Raw genomic sequence first — 21,475 nt, forward strand, 5'->3', positions numbered from 1 at the left:
CTTTCTCTGTCTTCAAGCCTCTAACTCGTGTCCCTTTCTCTGCCAAACTATTCATTTGCTGCTTGAATAATCATGTGTTTGTGTTTCAGGGAGTTTCCTGTTTTGTGCATCTTTCCCTTCTATTGGCCATGTATCTTTTTCTCTGCAGATTTTTCCTTATTGTGCAGTGGCATGTGGCTATCTGCTAATGCCAATATTACTCCTTTAGAATTCTTTTTCCTTGCATCATCAAGGATTTAAGTGGAAAGCCTTCAGCACAGTGCAAATTTCACTCCTGAGAAAATCCATCTTTTGAGGTAGCTGATTTTAATTAAAGAATACTCTCTCTCCCTCTCTCCTTCTCTCTCTCTGGATTATACTTTAATTTCAGTTTCTATCACAACATTAGATACTTCTTAGATAAAATGTATTTTTGTCTCTTTTCATCTGTGATTATCTGTAGTTCTTAAACACTTGGGGTCAGCAGCTGGTCCCCAGTTGATGTAGTTCAGGAATAATTCTATTCAAAGGAATTAATTCAGAACAAAATTGGTTTTAAGTTCAAAATCGGGCAAAATGTTCATAATATTTTGCCCTTATTACATATGTGAGAGTGAAACTCTCAGAAATATCGGTAATGGCAATCGTGGTAATAAACAAGAATCTCTGAAGTGTATAACACCTTCCACCTGAGCATTTTAGACATGAATGCTTTAAGCTACTGTCATATGAAGAAATGTCATTATCCTAATTTTACACAAGGGGAAAAGATGTGACAGGAAGTTAAGAAAGCAGCTGAAAATCTCATAGCAAGAAATGAACCTCCACCTCCTGATCTCCCGTTTCTAACACCCTAACCACAGAGGGAATCTGTTCCCAAAGGATGTCAAATTGAGGCCTTGAAAGTTAATAGTTATGAAGAAATCAACACTATTCAAACACAAGTGCAGTTTGAGTTTTTGCCTCCATCATCTTCCCAAATTAAGACTGAAATATTATCAGTATCATAACTTAAATTGTTTATGCATGATAAATTTGCACAGTTAAACAATTTCCAGACTTCTCATAGAAATGGTTGAATATAATCCTGGGCAGGGAGAGGCTTGCTGCAGATTTAAAGCTTTACTGCTGCAAAGGAAGCTGGAGTAAAACCCTGCCACTTCTGAAGCCAAAGTCAAAACTTCCTATTGTGGCAGAAATGGGATTTTGGCCAAGGTCCCCAGGGCCACGAGGGCTCCTCCACACCCAGTCAGTGCTTCTGCATGTGGAACAGTCAGGGATGGCTGTGCATATACATATGTCCATATATGTGTGACAGAATGCAGGCAGATGCATATAAACCCACACAGAAATGATGGGAAGAGACGAGTTCAAGCTGGCAAGATGGGGTTGTTCTATTTTCTGTGTGCTGAATGACATGCAGCAAGTTGTTAAGTCATTGCACCAGCCATTACAGACTTCCCCCACTTCCTTTTGTCTGCTTTTTGCTTGTTTTAATGCCCCCTCCAGCCTATGCACAATGCAGATATGTATCTCTGCTTAGTCATGCATTTCTTTGCTGAACAGAATTAAAGGAAAAAAATATCTATGTAGGATAAAGAGTAGGAATAAAATGTGCTTTGGCAAAGTGCTTTAAACTGCCTTTCTGCCAGTAAGCCATTAATTTGTGCTTCTTTGTTTTCTCCAAGCTCAGAATAATTCCCATCTGCCTTGACTCACTATCTAGCTCAGAAAGGAAGAGGTCCTTTTTTGAGCATGGATGAAATGGGAAACTTTATGTATAAATGAAGAATGGAGCTTGGAATTCTGGTGTTTCTACTACTGGGACCTAAAATAACTTGAGGTCCTGCTCTTTTAATTAATTTCTTTATGATGAGCCTGTCTCTCCTGATCTTGTATTTTTTTCCCAAGCTTTTGTGTTCCTGGCCTGCCTGCAATACATATGTATTCCCCTTCTTTCTTCCTGCTGAAGCTGAAGACGCAATCACATCTTTGAACCATCTGGTTTTTAATTTATTATTCTTCCCCATTGCATTGATGGGCTCTCTCGTTTTTCTGTCAGGCTAACAACTTGGCTCCTGTTTATCTAAGATATGTTAACATGCTGTTCCTCTTCTGGGCACTCACTTGGTCTATTGTATTTCCTGAAATTAAACACCAGGGAGTCTTTAATATTATTTTCTTCATCAGACCAGGGAATACCCCCTACCTTTACAGCCTCTCTTCCTCCTTTTGTTGTTCCAGTGAACATTTTATGACTCTTGCTAAATTTAGGCTAATATCTCATTTTTCTGTCTTTTCCACATCATTCCCAGGATGATTCACTGGAGCCTGCCTGGGCATATCCCTTTGTGAGGAACCTGGTGAGGAACCCACTCATGTGAGGCTAGAGAACATCCAGGATTCCCTGAAGGAGGCACAGGAATCCCTGCAGAGCTCCTGCTGTGTCCCCACGGGGCAGCACACACAATTTGGGAAAATCCCTCCATGTGTTTGTTCACTTACCTACAAAATGAGCAGCTTGGAGCAGTGGAGCCCCCGACAGTGCCACAAGCAGCTCCTGTCCCTGGCAGGTGTGTCAGGGACCTGAGCATCCCAAGGAGGGCCAGGAAGTTCCAGGTAATCACAGGATGGAGAATAATGTGGATTTATATTTGTTACTTTACTCTCCTATAGTACCTCCCAAGAGCCTTCTGAGGCATTCCATTCTTTAATAAGCTGAAAGTGCTCCAAGATTTTTCTAATGAAAATGATATAGGAGCACACAGTGTTATTATTAAAACCTCTCTCTTTTTCTCTAGGAACTGCTAAAATACATTTACAGTTTATATCCTTTTTGGTGAGCATTAAAGTTTCTAATTTAAAATAATAAAGCCTGGTTTGCTCACTTTCTTTCCTTTCTATTTCAAAACCATAAAAACCTGACAGTTTTCTAACTATTCTTATTTTGCTGAGTGATTTTTGGATTTCAATAAAAGTAACACTGTGGTTACAACACTCTGTGAGATAAGCAAAGAGATTTTTCTTTTTTTTTTACAGCATAATTATGGAAATTTCAAAGAATCTTATAAATATCCTACTATTTGCATATATGAGATAAGCATATTTTAGTAATGGTTATGACAGGCTAGCAAGGAAAATGTGTGGGACAGCCATACAGCAAGTACAAGCAAACATGAGGGGGTGTCTGTGCACTGTTCCAGTGAAACCCGTGCTCAGGATCCCAGGGAATTCATGGAGCTCCCCAAGGAAGGCCTCACCCCAATCCTATGACTCAGTTTCCCTGTGCAAGATCAGCATTATTTCTTTATGCCACAAGGCAGTTTGGCCAGCCCAGATGGTGAGAGAGGGGTTAATTCTCCAGCTCTGAGCTCTCTGTGCCCTTAGCAGGGTACAAAGGCTCTTTGCAGGAGCTCTGCAGGGATTCCTGAGCAGGGATCCTGGATGCTCTCTGGCCTCACATGAATGGGTTCCTCACCAGTTTCCTCACATAGGGTTATGTCCAGGAGGCTCCACTGAATCATCCTGGGAGTGGCGTGGAGAGGATGGAAAAGTAAGATATTAGCCTGTACTGAAATTCTTGTTGAACCAGATGTTTTTAGCTCTACGAGGGTTCAATACACTCTGAGGGTGTCCAGCACTTCTCAGAATGGCTTAGTACAATATTTGTGAGACAGCTGATGAAGCGTGCTTTGAAAATCAAAAGGTTTTAATAAATGAGAAAGTAACAAATAATACAGATACAAAACAAAAGCCTGGCATGGTGCAGAGAGACCTCTAGCACTGGCAAAGACACCCCAAAAAGTGCCGAGCACCTCTGTACTCCTTCTTATCTACAAAACTATTACGGAACATTCTTTTGGCGAATTGCCGATAGAAACAGCTACATGTTTTGAGAAACATTTCCAAAATCCAATAGATGCTCCTATCCCAGCACTGAGCCAACCACAATGAGAGAAACCCAGAAAGTCTTGGTGCTTCTCCTTAAAAGTCAGGGGTGAAACTGGAACCCCATTTCCTAATTTGGAAACATTTGTTTGCATGTGGAAAGGAACCGCAACAAGCCTGAATTTAGCAAGGTACAAACACATGGAAGGTCTGCCAGGCCCTCAGGTCTGGGGACATGGGGGACACCTGTGCTGCTACTGCCTCCCTCTGCCACAGCTCTCACATCTCGGGGACAGGGAGCCTCCTCCAGGCAGGTCACCACTGCCAAAAGGCCAGCACAGCCCCCAGTGCTCCTGAAAAACCAGCTGGAGCCAGCTTGGTCTCAACATATACCCATGTCTCCATGAAAACTCCCTGAGAATGGAGCCAGAACTGCTTTTGGAACTGAGCTGTGCTTTTCTTCTGTTGTTTGCCTTTGTATTTTTAAGTTGAAAATTGCTCTTCTGGTTATGCCTCAGAGCTGCTGGGAAGCTCCTAGAATTAGTGTGGCAATTTTCTCAGTCCTTTGTTGAAAAGGGAGAGTCCACACACACAAAAAAAAAGCACTGGCATTCCAGCTGCATAAATAGTGTAAATTGCTGTCAAACTAAAAGGCAATTTAGCTAAAAGATACCCCAAACAAACAACCCCCTCCACACACACTTCTGTGTCCCCATTAGAACTGCAGGTTTCCATTCTGTAGATCTCCCAGCCATCTGCTTGGCCCTTGAAAGAGTCCTTGAGAAACCAAAAAATGAAAACCACTCTACTTTCTGAAAACTAATCTTGGCTTCCCGGTGCCTGGCTTTCAGGGGAGTTCCACTCGAGGCTTGATTTCTGTAAGTGCAGATACTCAGCATGTCCTGAACAATTAGATGCCTTTGAGGATGCTGAAAGCTAGACATGAAAAACCAAATCAATCTGCAGTCTTCTTTGACAACTGACTCTATTTCTAATGCAAAAAAACCCCCACCAAAACCCAAAACCACCAAACCAACCACCAAATAATATAATAATAAAATAACCCCCAGAAAGCTCAAAACTTAAAAGAAAAATCTGCCAAATGGACTCTTGACTCTTTAGGTTTAAACCATATATTTTTTCTATCAAGTTTCCTTTAGTCTGCCTAGCAAAAAAATTACAGAGTTACAGATTCATCTTTTTTCTTCCCTGCTGAGGCAGATGACCTTTTCCAGGAGCCAAAGTCCCCTGGCTTGTGCAGCACAGCCAGGGACCCTCAAGAGGTCCATTGAGGGGTAGTAATGGCTTTCTTCTGGTCCCTGGTGTCTGCAAATCCTTCTTCCTTGCCAAAAAATTGCGAAGAGATGGGCTGACAGCATTACCCAGGCCCTACAGATTCTCTGGGGCCCATTGACTCAGCCTCTGGGCACGAAAGGAGTTATGGCACAAGGAGTCTGCAGCAGGAGTGGGGCTGGAGCTGCCCAAACTGCAGGCAATTTTGCTATAATTTGTTCCCAAGTTCCACAGAAGCCTGTCCTGGGTACAGGAAGGATTACAAGGAACCACTACCTCCCAAGCAGCTGATATTCACAAGAAAAATAGAAGAGCAAGGGAAGAGGCAGTTTTGCCTCGTCAGCTAATGATCCTTGACTCTCTTACTTTGTGTTTTTGGTAGCAAACAGAAAGAGGTCACACATGAAACTGTGGAAGTGTGAGGTGTCTTTATTAAGGATATCAATGGGGTTTATTAAATGGAACATGCAGTCTGGGGCAGTGTGAGCCAGCGCTGGACGGGCTCGGGGTCACGCCGGCCTCCTGCCTCGGTGTCGCCAGCTCTGGGTTAATGCCATGAGCTCTCAGCGTGGGCCTGATTAGAAGGCCGGGTCCCAGTTGGTTTTACCTCTGCCCTCTGCCCAGGCTTTGTTTGCAGCGTGAGCAGGGAGCCTTTCAGCTCATCACCCAGGCCACGTTCAGAGCCCAGCACTGAGGGCTTCCTGTCCGGCAGGAGCAGAGCGCAGAGCTGCAATCCTCATCTCCTATTGTCCCATTGATTGTTTGGGCTCTGGAAGAGTCTTCCTTTTTGAAGGCCTTTTTCCTTTCTTTTTTTTTTTTTTTTTTTAAATCTTCCCCCCCCCCGCCCTTTTCTTCTCATTTTCAACTGGCACCAGGAGGGCAGAACAGAAGAGGCTGCTCAAAGGCATTTTTAGTTTGCTTTCTCGCAAGAGATATGAGCTCATGGCAGAAGAAACAAGTTCCACTGACAGGAAAAAGACCCTCCACCATAACAATGCAGTTTTCCCCTTTTCAGCTGCTGGATTGCTTGCACAGGCTGTGGAGGGCCAAAGATGGAGAACCAAAGGAGGGCTGAGGGAGGATGTGGTGTGATCCAGAGGAATGCAGATGGGAGGATGGGATTTAGCATGACTGTGATGGCTGTGTGATTAGAGGTGACAGGAACAATAGTGCATGGCTGTGTCTACACTGCTTGTTAGACACACGCTGGCCTCTCAGGAAAAGGGGAACACAATACTTTTAAATTAAAGTAGATGGGACTGCGAAATGGAGGGAAGAGAAAAGGAAACAAAACATAAGGGCTTTCAAACTGTTGGGTGAGCCGGTGTTTTTCTTCCAGACACAGCAAAGCACGACTGGCTCTGGGAAAGTGGGGCTGCTGCAGCTTTAAGCCATCCCTGTACATATCCAGCTGTGGGGAGCTCGGACACCTCAGAGATGAGAGAGCTCCACCCCAGCCCATGCTGCTGCCCGGCACCTGCTGCAGCAAGGCCTGCAAGCTGCTTTTATCCCACTAATCACCCACCCTGCCTGCAGGAGGGGCTGTGCTCTGACAGGCAGGGTGCAGCCCCAGAGGAGAGGACATGGGTATCTCAGGGAACATCCCTGACAGCTCCAGTGTGGAGCACAGGCAACACCTCTCTGCGTGCAGACTGTCACAGTGGGCAGAACAGAAAGATCCCAACACCACTCAACCATGTGCCCAGCTTTGGTAAAATTAGTGTACAATGCATCTGTTCTTACCCACCACAGCAGATCCATGTTTCTGTGCTGATCCAGCTCTGGTGATGGTTAACACTCGCTCCTTTCTGTCACCTGGGAAGTAAAGACAACTTTTCTTATGGCTTAGTGTTTTTCTCCTTTCCAAAGCTTTGGCTGTGATTGATGAAGCTGCCTGACATTGTCAGAACTTACTTGAACTAATAAACAATGGAAATGCCTCTATTTGTGCTAGTGCTAGATCCATCCCACTCACAGCCCCAGGTGCGCTCTTTGCTGGGAGCCCATGATATACTACCTGAACCCCTACTCACCATTCTTCATGTTGATTATTCACCATTTTCTGCCTTTTATCTATTCTGTGAACATTTTGCCCTAATTGCTCAGCTATTTGTTGATTATCCTGCAGTCGTTTGTCAGATCATTTTATTCATTAATCTTTGAGACCCTTCAGTTGCTATTCATCTGATAAGGAAGTTTTTAACCACCAGTTCTTTCAGAGTCATATCTCACTTCATGTCAAGGTCTTGAAAAGAATAGAATCATGGCTGACTGTAGCTGTTTGTGGAGTCATTTAGATGGGAACACCACATCCTACTTTTTTGCCATCCACCTGTACTAACTTCCTTAAAGCTTCCTTTAGAAGCTAAACTCTCCACATCCTGAGGTTTGTGGGCATTCTGCTCCCTGCAGTTGTTGCTTTGTAACTCGATGGGCAAAAACTTGTTCAGCAAAATGGAATGCTTCCTCCTCGTTTGCTCAGCCCTTGGGGAAGCACACCTGACAATGCCTGCGGGACTGCTGCCGCTTGTAGTGAGCGGGATGAGCCCTGCCCCTCTGCCTCCTGCTCCTCTCTGCATGCACTGGAGCACATCTTGTGCCAGCCCTGCTCTGCACCAACCCCAGCCACCTGTAAAGCACATTTCTGGTTTATGAGGATGTATTCTGACAGAGGCAATTAAACCTGCACAGGCCACTGCACATCAGGAGGCTGCAATGTCTGACTCATGTTCAGCACCCTGCACCACTGGAGCACAGAGCTGCTCCTGCCTCGTGTCCTGTTCCAGTTCTCACTCTCCCAGTCACCCACATCCAGGGTTGTGCTGCCAACCCGGAGTTCGATAGGCACCATCCTGTGCTGTATTGAACACATTGTATTTCAAGGAAGCATGACTAGGGTGTTGTGCCATTGGCCTCCCTCCAACAGGATAATCCAATTTTTCTGATTTCCAGACTAAATATACTCATTCCTTTTGACAAGGAGTTGCGGTGTCAATAAGATTTGAGATGCACAGACAATAGCCTGGAACATGGTATCTTTCTTTTTGTGCCAAATTGGCACTTTTTTTCCTGGCTGACAGAGGCAAACCATGCATGAGGAGGCTTCCTGGGTACAGACAGCCCAGCACTGCAGCTTGGGCTAGGCTGGCTTCAGCTTGACTGAGCTGCCTGTTTTCCTGCACCCCGCTCCCTTTGCCTGGTTTTTTCTAAAAGCTTAGCTGGAGGATGACTCACTTCAGTGAACATCAGAATAAAATCCTGCATACAATTAAATGCAATGTACACTGCTTTTAGCTAGGCAGAGCAGTGGGGCTGGGCAGCTTTGGAATTAATTCCACACTCTGTTTATCAGGAGCCTGGCCTTCACTACCTCATATTACTCCTATATATTTTACCTCTTGTTGCACTAATTGAACCTTTTGTTTGTTGACTTTCAATCCTTCTTCCTGGATTGCAGCCAAATCTTCCAGTCTGCTGTCACGCTTGTTCTTCAGAATCTACGCAGTTCAGGTGTGAGCCACATCTGATGTCACACACTTCCTGGACCTGCAGGCTAATTTCTCCCACATTTGTATGTGATAGATCACAGGAGCTTGTGAAATCCTTGAGGAACTCAAGTGAAATATTTTTTTCCCCTCCTGAACTGTAAACCCCAAACTTTTACCAACATTTCTCTGCTAAAGAGCTAAAGAAAAATACATGTGCTAGATCTATGGCCAAAAACCACTTAGCTCCTTGTACTACTGCAGCCGTAATTTCTGGCATTTTAAGAGGAGGAGGTGATGTTTGCAGAGTTACAGCATTTAATGCTCTGAAATCCACAGTCAGATGCATCTTTCTATTTCCCTTTAATACCAGCTCCACAGGGGAATTACACACACTGGGTCATTGCACCGGCACTCCTTGATCCACCAGGCTTTCTGGGCTCGCCTGGGTACTTACAGCGTTTCTGCAGTCTTGGATCAAGACCTGCTATTAAAGCAAAGGCATTAATCTTCCCATACTCCAACTTACCTCAAGCTTATATTTGCAGAAAGGTAACTGACCCTCATCCCAAGCTGTTCTGACTATTCCAGGAGCCTTTACAGGAAAACATCATTTTGTAGGTAAGGTAATTATGAGTCTTTCTATTTCTGTATTATCCTTGCACAGTTAGTCAGATCTAAACTCACCTATTTTGTTTAAGAAACAGGCTGCTGAAAAGCCCATTTTTTATCCTGTACACGATGCTGAATACAAAAACCCTCAGGCACACTCTCCAGTAAGCAGTTTGCACTGGAATGTGTGTGGGCAGAGGTGAGACTCTCCCTGCACCAGAGGAGACCCCTGTACACTTGTGTCTGTTGGGGCAACTTATGGGCACCCTCATTCTTGCAGAATACTAATTTCAATTGTCACTGAGGCACTAGAATCTAATAACAGTTTGGGCTCCCAGTAGCTTGTTTTTCATTGCCTTTGTACAGTTCTGCCAATTTATGCATTAAAACACTAATGGATTTTATATTCCATCTAGCCAGATCTTCTTCCAGGCTCTAGTTCCCTCCAAACCCTATTTCACATCTACTTCAAATGCCATTTCCAAGATTTATCCGGTCCAAACAGGATACCCTCTGCCTTCCTGCTGGCAGAGAGCCACAAGCTGCAGCGCAGTCAAGAGCCCTCTCCTCCTCCACAGCATTGGGTTTGTTTGTCCTCTGGACCCTGATCCATGAAAGCAATTATTGCTGGTACCAATTGCTTTGGCTAAGAACTTCTAAGTTCCTTTTCTTTCCGAAGAATCCTTGCAGTCCCCCTAGCACCCCTCCCACCTAATTTATGTTAGCAGCATTCCCAGGTCCCATGGTCATGTCTAACATCCAGCAAATTCCAAATGCCAGTTCATTACCCCCCAGCAGCAGTGCAGCAGATACACCAGGAGCCATTTTCTAGGCATAGTGTTTTTTTTTTTTTTTTTTTTTTCCCCCAGTTTAGGCTCAAAACCAGCCTTCACTGGTAACCAGCTGCAGTTAATTGAATCTCTCAGTGGTCCCTCTCTGTCCTATTGGTCCCTGTCTCCCTGAACTAACAAGCTTTCCTTACCATGGGGAGATCCTCCTTGCCTGTATCCTTACTATGCAAAGGAGCACAGGGGTCCAGGGTGTGTTCTGGGTGAAACAGAACCATTCCAAATATCTCCATCCCAGTCACCAGGATCACTTCTCCTCCTCCAGATTGTTCTGCAGTCAATATATCCAGTTTAGCTGACAGCTTCTGTTTATTTTTCTCACTTGCTTTCTCATCGGAGTCCCAGAATTCAAGTGTTCTTGTTCACTCTATGTGGCAATGATTTGATTTCTGCTCCTGCCCGCTCAGCCTCTCACAGCCTCGCTCTCCTGGACCTGACTGCTGGGTTACCACCAATCTGCCACAGGTGAAACACAGCCTCTGATGCATTCAGACACCCCCTTCCCCGCCAGCAGAACAGAATAAAAATGGCTTGGCTAATATCCCTTCTACTAAATGAAACTGGAGAACCTGACAAGTGCTAATGCTACCCTTGCACCAGACCATTTTGGGGCATTTAAATGTGCATTAAGGTACCCAAATATTGAAGTCAAGACCAAGTCTGCCTGTGGTGAGTTCTTTTCAGATCCCTGGATCGTAGGTGGCATCTTCTGGCTGCTGAGGAGGATTGTTCATGCTCTGTTACAGCCTTGCTTTTTTCCTCATATTGCTGGTTTCAAAGGCAAACACCCGGGATCTGCCAACCCAAGCCCTTTTTTTCCAGGGGTGACATTGCAAATACAGTGATGTCACGATATTATGTACAATGCAATGACCATTCTGTGACACAGATCCCAGTTCCCAACATTTCCCAGCCTACTCTCTTCAGAACTGTCCAGCAGCTTTGAGCTGGCAGGAGGCTGTGTGAATCCACATAAGTGCTGCAGCCAATGTCACTCTCTGTGCTATGGCCCTTCTCATGAATTATGTCCTCACCTTAACCCTTCCTTGCCCACACAGGCTGCACAGCTTCTTCACAGACATGCTGTTGACCCTGCGAAGCACACGGAAAAAAGATCTTCCTGCCCTTCTCTGATCCCAGGGTTCACACTGCCCGTCCCTGCCTGTCAACCAGGGGCTGGTGGCTGAAGGACCGTGCAGAGGAGCAGCTGCCCATGAAGGTTTGTCCTGACCATGGTGTCTCTTCTGCAGTTTGGGGGTCCCTGGTGGCACTGCTCCCTCTGCCAGCCTGCATGGGGAGGCCGTGATCTCCCATGCTATGCTGTGGCAGCCATGCCACGCATACAGTGAAGGACTCCGTGATTTGTGGTGCTATAAAAGCTGAAAACCTCCATCATTGCCTTTTATATATAATTGAAAACACAATAATTGACTGCAGTGTCAACTGGAGAAGGCAGCAGCCCCTTGGAAGCACACTGAGGCGTCCGCATGCACGCAGCCGCCCGCCGCCAGCCAGCCGCTGCTGGGTGACTCTTAATAGGAGGCTTAAAATAAATCAGAATTATTTCCAGATTAGAGGGAAAAAAATCCTGTGAAGATGTTTCAGTCAAGCACAAAGAACACAAAGAGAACAGTCTCTTTGCCAGTCAGCACAGCGTTTGCTTTCCTCTGGTCCTTTGCTCTCCTGATCTCCTCCTGTTCTCAGAAACAAACTGGCTTTGTCTTTTTCTTTCTGTCTCCAACAGGTGAACATACAACATTGTAAAGCTGCTGCATCCACACTGGTGTGTCTGTGAGCAAGCTACGTGTCTCCCAGACCCTTCCTTTTAACTGTGTTGACAGAGGTCTCAGCCAAACTCACCAAATCAATGTGGTTCCTTTCTGAACATGATTTCAGCAACAGAGAATAACCACCTACAGCTGCAGTACCCAGATAATAAATTCTGTTCCTCCTGGCATCACCTGTCCAAATCCTAACCCTACACGGTCCTTAAGCCATGGCAATGTCACATGAGAGAGGTCACAGCAGGGCTCAGGAACACCTGGGAATGCTGTTTGCATCTCTGTCAGCTCCAGGGTCCCGAATGCCTCCATCACACAGAGCATCTGCCTGATGCTCTGACTGTTGCCATGTCAGAGCAGTGGGTAAAGGTCCTCTCCTCTCCAGTGGAGAGGAGGTGTGGAACTGGCAGGCAATTCACTGATTTCAGCATTGAAACACGTGGGGATCTTGCATGACTTCCCTGGTGCTCCTGCTGGAGGACAAAGCTTGGAAGATGTGCTGTACGGCACAGCACATGAGGAACGGGGAGATGGGGAAGCGGAGGGAAGAAGAACAAAGGCTGAAAGAAAAGCAAAAACCCCTCCCAAGAATGCCACCAACATCCTCCTATTCAGCTGTTTGCATTAGGAGAATATTTCAGTTTTGACTGCTCAAGTGTGTTGTTTTGTTTACCTTGGGGACTTTTAGGGCAAATTATAAAAAAAGGCCAGTTTGCTTCACTCTCATTTTTAGACAGTTTCGCTTTCAGCTTCCTCTGCACAAACAACATGCTACAATTTGGGGGCTGCAAAGGCTGCAGGGAGATATTGATTTCCTCACAATAACACTAAAACAGTTCGACCCAACATTTTCTGAAGGCTTTTACAAAACATACATTTTGAGGGACAAGTTTGGCTTGACAGACTTCTTTTAAAGAGAGCTACCTTTCTTGCAGCCACCTTAGAACCCTTAGTTACTGCTTTATATTACAAAAAGACAATTGTAAATGCGAGAAATTTCTCAGGTAAATTCCCTCTAATGTTTCAGATCATCTGGCTATGTGAAAACCTGCACTGTAACGCAAGAAAAATTCCAATTATTCAGCTAATTAAAAAATACTTAATTATAATATAGAATAATTAATTTCTTTTGATACTTACAACTCAGACACTCCCTCGTATACCTCAGGGGCCCAGAAGTTTTAGTGAATGCAACAATGGGAAATGCTTCTCAGAAACAGCCAGCTTTCTCTGAGGCTTTTCTGAGCCTGGCACTAGTTCTGTATACCAGAGTAGTGACTGATGGCCAATATTATAGCTGGAGATCCCTGAGCCATCAGATCTCAAATGCAGAAGGTCAGATGCCATCTCGACTATCAAAAGCGTTCCAAAAAAAGACACCAAAGTTCCTCTAACTGCGACAGTGCTCCTGCACTCCTGCACTGTGTGAAGTGCAGCTCATCTCATCTTGCCATCACAGCCCCAACCCAGCCCCCCATGGAGTGCCACTGGACTAGGAACTCCAGAGCCAGTCTCTCTTCAAACCCCTCTGCCCCGTGGTTTCAGCACAGACTTCCAGTCCCTCCTGCCCTGTGAAGCTGCTCCGTGTCATCCCATCACTCTGCGAGCAGAGCTGCTCCTCTGCCACCACCAGAGCTTCGGTGGGAGTTCTGCCACAGCTGCACTGGCAGGGCCCTGGTGATCACAGCTCAGCCCCGCAGAGAGGGTGGCTCAGATGGGCACACAAGGTCAGCAGATGCCAAGATGCAAAGGAAGCTGATGCCTTCGCTCAGAGCCACCACAGTGACCTTTTTGTCATTTTTGTGCCATTTGCCTCAACTACAGAGCCCTCCCTGATTTAATTTCCTCCCCAGTTTAATTGGAGGGAACAGATCTTAGCTTCTGTCCTCCCATCTCATGTAGTCCAGGGAACTGGGTGGTGAGTGCAGTTGCCAGCAGCTGCACTGGGCCAGGAACAGAGACCCTGAAGGATGTGGGCTCTGGTTGCACACTAGTCCCCATGTATGGAGTGTCAGTTGAGGGGGAGGCAGACACCCTAAAGACAGCTGCCAAATACTGAATACATTCATGTTACATGGAGAGTTAAGTGTGGGAACAGGCAGTGGAGGGCCTCTGGGTCTGCCAGGACAGGAGGGGTTTATTGGGACATTTGAACTTTTCCAAAGTTAGCTAGTAGCAAGGACTTGGTTTGGTGAAGGCCTGCAAATGATCTGGGATGTCAACATCACCTGACAGACTGCTCCAGCATTCAATACACCTTCATTCAATACAGCTAATGTCTTCTCCCTTTCCAGGTGCAGGCAGCAGGGGAAAGCAGCCGCTGGGAAGTGTGGTGAGCCCAGGGAGAGCCTGCTGACACACAGCCCGCACACACTGAAGATTCGAGCTTTGCTGACTCTTTTCTTCCAGACAGCATTGGAAAGGAGAGGTTTCTGAGAGCTTTGGGGACTCTCATGTCCAGCACTTCAACCTGGGGCCCTGTGACACCCCAGCAGCACCTCTATCTCCCTGGGTATCTTCCAGCACACCACATAATGGGATCTTCCCCCATTCCTTATCCTCTTGGACATTTCTGGAGATGAAGGCAGGCCAATAACATCACACAGCCACACTGGTAACAGGCACACTGATGGACATTCAGTGGAACAGACAGTTAATGCTACTCATACAGAAGGATGTGTTTGCCCCATTTCTGCTCTTGGTAGAGCACTAAATTAACTAAAGTTATTGTGCCATCTTATTCCTTGCTCAAGGCTCTAAATCTCCTCTCCACCCCTTCATGTGGCACAGATAAGAACTGCATTTACATAACTTCAGTCACACCCTGCTGCACAGGAAGGTAAAGCCACTTTCCACAGGTTTGTTAGCAATGCAAGACCCTTTCCACAATGGCAAACTTCTTTCTGCCATCTTTGATGGCAAAACAGGAAAATTCAATTATATTTCAATCCCTAATAAAATTCACCTATCTTTCATCTTTTTCTATTTTTAAATTATACCTGCATTTGCTACTTTTACTCGATCTTCTCCCTGTTAATATTCAGTAAACCATGTGTGCATCCTCACTTATCTCCTCCTCTGTGAAGAATTAGAAAGAATTAATAAGCTGGGATATTTGAATAAAATTCTTTTTATTTCATGGCCTGATTTTACTTCCATAAACTCTGCATTTATAGCAGCCTCATAAATTACCAACGTATACAGAAAATAAATACTCCTTGTCTCTCCTACTAAGCCTGCAGACTTAGCAAACAGATCTCTCAAAATCGCAGGAAAAGGAAAGGATATTTTCTTTTCAACTCATTCAACTGGAAATACAATTTTGAGAAAAGCAAAGCAGTGTTTCCTTTTCGCTGTTTCCATTTCATTTGGGCTGATAAATGCCTCTGGGACATAGCATTTCTGGTTTCACCTCTTTTCAGCTGTCTGTCTTTCTCTGTTTCCTTCTCTTTCTTTCTTCCTCTCCCCTGCTTTTTCAACTTCCCTGAAGAACAGGAGGCACCTGGCAGCTGCAGAGTGGGGCTGTTGGTTTGTGACCTTCTGCCCCTGGCAGGGCTGGTTTCCTTCAGACCAGCACTGAGCAGGCTGGGAAGGGGCTGAGCTCCTCACTGCTGACAAGAACCAAAGGATGTTCCAGGAGATGTCAAAGCCCCACGGTTCAGTAGGCACCAGATGTGAATGACGGGGCTTCGCTGCAAACGGTCCCGTCCAATAAAAGCACGTGACAACTTTGGAAGAGGAAAAAGCCACTGTGAATTCAAGTCCTTTGTGCTTCTGCTGGCAGCAAGGCACTGAATTAGTGTGAAAATCGAGCAAAAATTAATCTTTGCCACATAATCCATTATTTAAAAGGGAACACTCACTCACTATAATTTTCAAGTCACTGCTACAGCAAAGTCATTGTGAAATCTGTAAGTTTGCCATAGGGGAAAAATAGCAACATAAGACTAGGTCTTGAGATTTGCCAGAGTGCCAGACTCTTAATCTGCTTACTGCATTCACCATTTGCAATTTTGAGTTGTAGTTAGAGCCTCCCCAAGGTCACCCCAAACATCTCAGCCCTCTTAACCATCTGTCTCTGATTCCTAAAAGCTGACATCGAGAGGGAAGGACTAAGAGACTCATTAGGGTCACTCATTTAGCACTAATAAAGAGGCCCTGGGCAGCCAGGGCAGCAAAGGAAAACCACTCAGTCCTCACAGCTCAGGCCACACCTCACCTGTGTCCCCAGAGTGTCTGGCTGCACTCAGCTGTACGGAGAGGTCAGGCAAGCTGGGATTTCACACACCAGCCCCACCAGCACTCGGCCCTGTCAGCCCCAAAGCCCCTGCAGGCAGAGGTGTGGGGTCAGAACCTCTCACACCACCCATGGCCACAGTGGCCAGCGGGTCAGGGGCTCAGCTGGTGCAGCCAGGGCTTCCCTTGAGCACAGCTGCCCCTTGCACACCCAGCCCTTGCTCTGGACCATGCTTCAAGTGAGCAGACCTGTGCCAGGGAAGCTCCAGGGCTGTGTTTCACCTGTCACATCACTGCTCTCCAGCCTTCTCTGGGATTCTGGAGAGCTTTAAGGTCGAGAGGATAAACCAAAGGGTCTTGTGGCTACAGGAACCAGCTCCAGGTCTTTGGGAAGGCTTGAACCAGGGGCAGTGAACCACTCTGTGCCTCCTCGTCCTCCTGAAGCATGGCAGTCAAACATTCCTTGCTCGTGTGTGTCGATTTTGATGCTGTTTGGGCTCCTGTGAGCTGTTTTGTAGCCTGGGATGCCAGGCTCTGTTGGAATCCCTAAGATTTAATGTAATATAACAACACTGCTAACAACAAAATACATATGTTACTGAGTGTGACACACGCACACAAATCCAGCTCCTGCTACCACACAAGAAAGGACTAGCAGGGAAATTTGTGTTTTGTTTCTGCTTTTAGGAAAATGCAAAGGAAACAAACAATAATGGTAGACTATAAAACAGCAATAAAAAGAATGGAGATTAGACTGCAGCATGCAGGCACTTAAAAAGAAATAAATAGCAAAATATGCCTAAATTTGTTTCAATTGGGTCTGAAAAACAAAGCTGAGACAAAAAAACCTGCCCCCCTCCCCAAAAGCCAAAGGCTGCCTAAAAAAGATTTTATGGAAAGAAAAGACTGATGAATACTTTGAGAATGTGTTAACTTTTGAACAGCTTGAATATTCAAATTGGAATAAAAATATTCCTTCAATTAAAAATTATTAAAATTAGCTCAAAGTATTTTTTTGGTGTGTTCACTGCAAGAATTTAATAGGATCTAGTACTCAGCAAAGCTTTGAAGCAAAAATAACGTCTCAGGAGCTCATTACGCATTAAATCCTATCAAAAAGCAGAATCCCACTATGAAATTAACACAATTTGCAAATCATTATTGCAGGTTACTCCTTCCCCTGCTCTTTTGGTCACTTTTAACTTGAATCTGTGATGTTGTCAAAAGCAACAATAACAAAAACCACTCACAGGAAAATGGGGATTGCATCTCAAACACCCTGAGCTGCGAGCAGCACGGTACAATAGTCACACAGAACAACAAACACAGCAGAAGCTGTCAGGAGAGCCGAGGGGTAAAAAGTGAAGTGAATCAAGGGATGTGGATGAGAATCGTGTTTGGGAACTTTTCATGCAGTAGGAAATGTTAAACCTCGTGCCTCCCCAGGCTTCTGTTAATGCAGTGGTGTAGTTTTCAGTCTGAGTCTTAGCATGGCTGAATTAATTGGTTATTTTATGGGATGTGTTCACTCACAAGTATTCATGAAATATGAAACACTGGACAAAGTCTCCTTTTAATGAAATGCTGGTTCTTGTTTCCTCTTGCTGAATTGGAGGAAGAGAAAAAAAAAGGCCAGTCAATATGGTCTGAAACAGCAATAGCTCATTAAAATTGGAGGCTGTCAATACAGCATGTGTCTTTCACTTGGGGGTACTGAAGTGGTGCTGTTAATGGCACTTTATTCTGTGTTTGGTAAAGTACTTGTGGTGTCTGCTAACACTGATCAGGTATTGGCTGCCTTCAGCCTTTCTGGGGGCCAGAGGGAGGTGACTAGTGAGGGAGAGTCGCCGCCCTGTCCTTGGGTAACATGGGAACCAGTGTAGCTGAGCTAGGGGATTCATCTCCACAGAGCCCAGCTGTTATTTTTAATGCACTATGTGGAATATTAAACTGTTTATCTTGTTATTGAAGCCATAAGAAGGCTCTTTCATGTCATCATTTCTATTTTATTTTGTTTAGAGTCCTTCATTAACTTTTCATATGAAAGATCTGTAATTTAGATCTTCAAAGAACTTTCAAAATGTAAGTTTTAGGGACGACAAGTGCTGTATGTGTGCAGTTCTATTCTAAAGGCAAAGTCAAATCGCAAAAATACCATCAAGAATGTTTCTTCCTTTCCTTTTTTATTTATGAGTAAAACACAGGGGATTTCTCTGGGGAAAAAAGAATTATTCTGACTTGATACTAATCAGCACATGCAGAAGTCTAAAACAGTGCTACCTCTGAAAGGCTAAAGAAGGCCTTATGATGTGAGGGCCAAGGCAAAAAGCCCTAAATTCATTAGAGGTATTTTAAGACAGGAATACTCTGCATGTAAGAATTGTGTTTGTTTTGCAATCCTAATTCTTAGCAATCAAAACCCAAAAACCCCTCAAAACTGCAGGAGTTTCATCCTCCTGTTGAGTCAGCGAAGACAGCCTGATTTTGGGACACCTGGGAGCAGAGCAAGCCCTGGCCAGTGTTGTTAAGCTTTATTTCTCTGCTGCAGTGTTCAGCCCTGATAAGAAGTGCAGCTTGGAAGACCATTTCACTGGGACATTTCATCAGCAGCCACAGCAGGGTTCAGAAGCTGCATACCAAATCCTTGCCCCACACAAGTCTGTACCAACACCCTGACAAATCCAAAACGATTTATTTTACTACATCCAAGGCTGATAACCCCTCTTGGGTCAAGTCCCTTATTATGAATCAGTCAATCAATCCCCAAGATTGCTGAAGCATTCGGTTTCACGTTGTGATGGTGAAGCAATTAAAAGCTCAGCCCTAAACAAATTAGGTTTTGTATGTTTGGTTTTGCAAACATCCAGAAAGGGGTCAGATCTTTTATCACTGTTGTCAAGAGGAAGGGAGAGAATCCATCAAGTCACACAGAACTAATTTACACCACTTAGTGAAAAAAATTTGAGCTATAAATGGTAATCCAAGTTGAAAGGTTTCTTTCAGGACAGAAATGCATGAGGCTCCGCTGAAGCCTGACAGATCATGAATTGGTACTAGCTGAGGAATCAAAAGAATTAGGGATGTGCTGGAGAAAAGGGACCTCTAACAGTGACTGGAAAAATGCTGGAATCTGCAGTTGTCTGGCCATGTTTGTTCATGTGTCCTATTATCTCCAGGTGGTATTTCCCCTGGAGCTCTGTGTCCCTGTCTGAGCTTGGAGGATCACTCTGCTGCATTCCCTTGCAGATGTGCCCAGCTGTGCACACCTGGCATCTCTCATGGGTGGTTGTGATCTCACAGTGGGTCTCAGTCCCCTGTTCCTCAATTCACCCCATCCTGCTGCCAGCTCTCAGTCCCCTGTTCCTCACGTTCTCCCCATTCTGCTGCCAGCTCTCAGTCCCCTGTTCCTCACCTTCACCCCAACCTGCTGCCAGCTCTCAGTCCCCTGTTCCTCACCTTCACCCCACTCTGCTGCCAGCTTTCAGTTCCCCTGTTCTTCACATTCTCCCCATCCTGCTGCCAGCTCTCAGTCCCCTGTTCCTAGATTCTCCCCATTCTGCTGTCTCTCTTGCCTGTCAGTCACTGAGACATAAACAGCAGCACCCTGAGCTGGGGCAGACAGGGCTGGGCAACTTTGACAAAACTTGGTGGCTGTGTTCAGCCCTGAGTGATGCCAACACATGTTTTGGTTAAATTTCTCCTTAAATTCTGCTGGCAAGTCCACCCACAGTGCAAACTGAAGAGTGTAAGCTGCTCAGAGTAGGGACCATCATTCACTGTGCCTTTACTCATCAAGGCACAAGGCTAATGCCTTATCTTTAATGAAAGTCTCCACATGTTCCTGTACTATAAATAATAATTTAAATATTGTATGTCTCAGCTCCAGTGGCTGAGCTTGAAGTGATCATTTTGGAAAGATGGAACAGCTCTCATCTAAAAATACGTATCAGAAGAACTATTCTGGAAGAAGCGAGACTTATAAATTGATAAATGAGTTGAAGCTGGGATGGAGACCGTGATGAGAGGAAAAATTCAGCTCTCAGAAGGAAGGAAATTAAAGGAAAGTAAGAACTGTTCCAAGACTTTCATTGTTTAGAATTAAGGATTTGAGGCGTAGCGATATAACAACTGGGAAACTGGCATTCTGAAAATGCTGACCTAGATGAGGAGCTTCTGAATCCAAAAAAACATCATTAAGGAGACTTTCCACTTAACGAAAATAAGCAGGAAAAATGGAAGTATTTTTTTTTATGGAAATGTAACTTTGTAGGAGATTAAAGAAGCATGACAGAAACCCAAAATGAGGATTCAGAGGAAGCACATCTCAGCCAACTAAGTGGCTTTGATCCTAATTGATAGGAAGCTCAGACACCATCACTCTCCTTCCAGTTCCCTCCACACGAGCAGCAAGGCCAGACACCAGAGCCTGGGGAGTGTAAGAGTCCATCCCTGCAGTGCATTTACCTACCTGCTACACCCAGCCTGCTGCCACTGGGGGCAGGACACCTTCATGACTGAGGTTTGGGGTTGGGCAAAACTCTACACTTTTCATAAATAAACAGTATTTTTGTAACTTAAGCCTATTTTTTTTCATGGAAAAATGTGAGATACTTCACATTTTTCTGACACTCAAAAGCACAGAGTAAGAACAGTCACTCTGACATATTTCCTTTAATAATCCAGTAAAATTCTAGCATATTTTTTTCCACATTCCATGTAAAGAGCAGAAAACATTTCTAATTTCCATTTGAATTTTATCGCTTCACTAATACAAAAGACATGTACTTCTAAGCATGACCTACCAAAGGTCTTCGAATTTCATAGCGCACAGACCAAATTAATTGCTTTATTAATGACTATGATAAAACCAGAGCTCTGCTTCCTACTTAGCAAAACCTTTTTCTCTGAGAGTCTTTATGATGTAAACACATGAAGGTGAAAGCACTGAGCAGCACTGGCACTAGGGATGGTGAAATTTGGGGGAAGGGAGGATGCAGAGAGGCTGGAAAGTAAAGAAGAGAAGAAAACAGCAGAGCATGGAGTAGGATCCACTTTTATTTTCAGGAACAAAAAAACCTCCCCACAGTCCTACCTCAGTCCAGTTACAGAGGAGATCTCATGGTGAGATGAATCTCTTGGGCAAAGATTCATTTGAGGCACACAGGAATCAGTGAGAAGCTGTAGCTTCTACTGCAGTAGGTTTGGTTTTAGCCCTAAAAACTTCTAGCCACCCACCTAAGTTTTGTTAAAAGTTGTGGCTTTACTGGGATGGTGGGCAAAACCTGCAGAAAAACATTTTGTTGACTCAGAAATTCCTCACTTTCAAATGGAGAGAAAGAATGAGAAGATGATG

The 21,475-nt window shown here is 44.8% G+C and overlaps 1 long non-coding RNA gene across 1 annotated transcript; it reads left to right on the forward strand.

Moving 5' to 3' along the window:
• The first annotated feature begins 8,944 nt into the window (after positions 1 to 8,944).
• LOC134564272 (uncharacterized) lies at positions 8,945 to 12,962 on the forward strand. Its single transcript, XR_010083506.1, has 3 exons — positions 8,945 to 9,266; positions 11,164 to 11,324; positions 11,850 to 12,962. It is a non-coding gene; the product is annotated as an uncharacterized LOC134564272 (long non-coding RNA).
• Positions 12,963 to 21,475: the final 8,513 nt, after the last annotated feature.

This window comes from Prinia subflava, chromosome Z, assembly GCF_021018805.1.
Source record: "Prinia subflava isolate CZ2003 ecotype Zambia chromosome Z, Cam_Psub_1.2, whole genome shotgun sequence".
NCBI lineage: Eukaryota > Metazoa > Chordata > Aves > Passeriformes > Cisticolidae > Prinia > Prinia subflava.